This window comes from Suncus etruscus, chromosome 19, assembly GCF_024139225.1.
Source record: "Suncus etruscus isolate mSunEtr1 chromosome 19, mSunEtr1.pri.cur, whole genome shotgun sequence".
NCBI classification, from domain to species: Eukaryota; Metazoa; Chordata; class Mammalia; order Eulipotyphla; family Soricidae; genus Suncus; species Suncus etruscus.
Genome location: NC_064866.1, coordinates 25,594,941 through 25,599,189, shown reverse-complemented (window position 1 = coordinate 25,599,189; position 4,249 = coordinate 25,594,941).

Below are 4,249 nucleotides of genomic sequence, written 5' to 3'. Positions count from 1 at the left end.
AAGTCATATTGAGAAGAAAAATAAAAAGACATTCTTTGCAATATGATACCTAGGAAATTTCATTCTAAAATGGCTGAGTAAACAGTCCTAATAAAATAAACTAAGCTGGGACAGATCCATCAAGTCAATAACTACATTAGCAATTACATCCTTTTAGTGAAAAAGCAATCCTGGGTCATGTCTCCACTGCTATTGAGGAGATGTCTCCTCAGCCGTACTGGGAGAGTCCAATACCTTTGGCTACCTCAGCTCTCTGGGGCTTTCAGTTAAAGTAGTTGATGGATTAAGTTGGCATATAATAACAGCCAGCCACCAGAGTGTATTGAAACTTTGTCTGGAAAATTCTAAGAGATTCTTTAGGCAAATAATACAATTGCCTTTGATGATCCCAGAATTTACTTTTTTTCTCTTTATTTACTTTTTAAAAATAAACTGGCCACTAGATTTTGTATTAATGACTGACAAAGTAAATAATTACTGGCTACTATGGGTGGGTAGAGATACTGAAAAACCACATCTTCAATGTATTTGTCACATAATGATAATCTATTAATGCTCTGAGGAAACAGAAAAAAATTTGTCCAGTGACTTACCAACCCACTTACATTTGTTTTATCTATTCATAGATTTAAAAGTCCCTTAAAATATGAACCTAATACAATTGCTGTGTTGCTTACTCTCTAAACTAATTGTGTTTTCTGATTAATATTCCAGATGTGTATAGAGTATTGTGCATAATTTTTATTTAAAAATACAAATACATTGTAGCCTTGCCCTTTAAATTTCGGCTTAGATTGTCTCCTGAGTTTGCAGTTTCCCAAATTGAAAGGATGCTTGCAGTGAATTTGAAGTCAATAGAGCCTGTTGGAATTAAAAACTATTGTTTATTTGTTTGTGCAATGTAAAATCTCAGTCAATCAATGTTTGCTAAAAGTGCTTCCAGCTGCTTCTTTTACATCCAGTCCAGCTTAGAGTTGTATTACATTCCTTAAACAGTTAAATATACAACTATTTAAATAGAAAAGCTTTGTCTTCTTCTGATAACCTGCAAACATTTTGTTTTGCATTAGTTTGACTCTCTTCTGGGAACTTTTATTTTAATTAAACCCAATAGCTTTCTTGGCTTAGAACGTGTAGAAACACCATAGGATCCCTTATGTCCTTTCCATTTATAAAATCAGATACTGGAATCCTTAGGATAATGTAGGTCAAATATGGCTTTGAAAAAGTTAAAAGTATTATATAAATATAGAGTATTAATATTTTTCTATTTGGGAAGTTGCCTTGGTAAAGGATGTTCAGTACAGAAAGAAGATAAGTTTCTGTTCTAACACTTTCTTTTTTTTATTTTTTTCCCTTTTCTTTGAAGAAGTTCAAGAATTTTCTCTTTTGGATTGGCCAAGTACTGTGGTAGATTTCCCACTAACATAAAGTACAGTGGGTAGGATGTTAGCTTTGCATGTGGACCACCTGAGTTCGACCCTTAACACCCCATATGGTCTCCTGAGCCTTCCAGGAGTAATTACTGAAAACAGACCCTGGAGGAACTACTGAGGATTACCAGTTATTCCCCCTCAAACAAACACATAAAACAAAAACAAAAAGTAAATAGTACACAGGGCACTTGTCTTGCATGTAACCAGCCAACCACCAGGTTTCAAAACCCATGTGGTCCCCAAAATATCACTAAGCATGATCCCTGAGAAAAGAGACATGAGTAAACCCTACATACAGCTGGTAGGTTCCCTTTCAAATTTAATAATAAACAAAACAGAGACCAGATGGATAGTACAAGAGTGTAGGTGCTTGCTTGAGGCGAACCTTGGTTTAGTTATGGGTAACACATGTTTCCCAGCATCTCCAGGAGTGTCCACTGAGCATAGACCAGGGAATGGCCTGAGAACTTCTGAATAGGGTCCTCAAATTCCTGTAAACTTTTTTGTTAAAGTGAAAACGAAGCAATTGATAAGTATTTCTGACTTAGCATTCGGAAAACAACTGGTTAACACCTATTTGAATTTGAAATACATCAATGGTATTAGGACAGATTAGATTAGGGTCCTTTGAATACAGGAATATTGCTATTGTCTATGTCTAAGATATTTTCAGGTACTTATACTGGTGACCCAGGGAATAGGGTTTCAAAATACTCAGACTTCAGGATGGGATCTAAAGGTCAGTTGTTTGCTGCTCTTCTTCAAGATGTCCCCTTTTCTTCTTAAAGATTTACTATTGTTGACTTCCTAATTGTATACTTACATTTAGGGGTGGTCAAAGTTATATTCACCAATTTTCACTTGTGAATTTAATAGATTTTAAGTGCATTGTATTTGAAGTCTTCCACAATCAAATGACAAGAAATATGAAGAATCATAAATAAACACATCAGAATTTCAAGGAAGATGCTAACAGGTGGTGATATCTCTGTGTGAATTAGTAGTGGAAAATAAAGTGATTTTTAAAATAGTCAGGCATTTTAAAAATAAGCAAGCTCAAAGTCTCAGCTAACAAAGTTAATACCATGTTGGCTAATGCACAAACAGCTCCAATTTCCTTTAATTAGTTCAGTGTTAGGTGACAACATATTTAATCACTGGGCTAACGAGTGCAACATCTGATTGCTCTCACCACCTTCTGTGTATGTGTTGACTGAAAAGAGTAAATAAAATTACTTCCAGTGCCACAATAAAGTGGCATTCTAATTTTATTACAGTGGCAAGCTCTTAGAAGTATCATACAGTACTGAAAATTGATTATTTCCTAATGACTTTTTCTTCTCCTTTCACTTGACACTATAGTTTAAGTCTTTGATGAGGAAAGGGCTAACTTTTAGTCCACCTGTCAAAAAGACAATCCGCCACAACCTCATCTCTGTGTCTCTTTTTCCAGGCACTGTGATCATTTGAGCACGTTGCTTGCATTTACATTAGCAGCTTATTCTTGGGTGGCAAAATGTGGCCTTTGGCAGACAAGGATCTGTTCAAAATTCAGTGTTTTACCCAATTAGTTAAACACACCTAGAATCTAGCAATGTGTTTGCTTTTATTTTTTTAATTATAAACTATCTTTGTCAAGTGAGACAGGGAATAGGTGTCATTTTTCTCATCCTCTTCATGACCTATATAGGGATATTTATTTATTTGTATTAATTAACTTGTATTTCACTATGACTTCCCTAGAATAATATCAAAAGTAGTACTACTTACTCAGGAAACATTATTTTTTATATCCTTGCTCAATGTGGGCTAATGTTTGAAATACATTGCTCCTGAAATGGCTACATAATTTAAATCAGTACATTGTAATAAAAATTTCTAATAGTAACTCGTGTTTTTTAACAACATTTTGAAAATACATTTCATATATACAGTTCATAAATAATGTGAGGGACGTAGGTTTCTTCATTAGATATTCATTCACGAAAAATATGAATATTTTTGGATTCTTTGGTTATTCCCTTGTAAAAGTTTCAGTCTAACATATCAAAGATTTTAAGTAAAGTCCGAAAAAATATGCTAGAATTCAAGGCACTTTTTTTCCATTTTTACTGAAGTAGTGATTTTTTATAATCAAATTCTAATTGTATTTATAAGTGAAACCATTTACATTATCTCATTTAATTCTCAAATCTTTAGTATTGTTGCAGATGACTTATGTAAAACGGGAAGAAGGGAGAGTGTCTCCCACCTTCCTTTTCATCTGCCTTGGTCACCCTTGGAAAGTGGGGGGGCATGAATGGTGGAAAATAATAATGTCTATTGCTGTGAGCCAAATTTTGTTTGCAGTCTTCAGCACCTGCAAACAGGTCCTTCGTGGAGTTCGGGAAAAATTCCACGGGGAGAAGGTGGGCACGCGGAATGGCGAATGACGGAAATATATTGTAGAAATGAATGAAACCAGGCAGATTGCGTGGGGACTTACGTTTCAAAGAACGAAGACAAATTTATTTTTTGAGCTGGCTGACTTTTAAAGGTTAGAGGCTAGGAAAGGCAGGTGCAAATTCTTGACATCAAAGAAACTGGGGAAAGAAAGAAAAGACCCTGGCTTAAATTAGCATATTAAAGAGCTGATACTGAAGGTGAAAAAGCAGTTTGTTTTGGGTTTGCTTTGTATTGGGTAAAACAGAAGAAAAACAGGTAATTATCAGGGAAGTAGGAAGAGTAGGAATGTTTCAGAGTTTCGGGGGGGGGGGGAAACTGAAAATTACTTTGTTTTGAGCTAAGTTTATGGAAAAACCTGATTTTGGCGC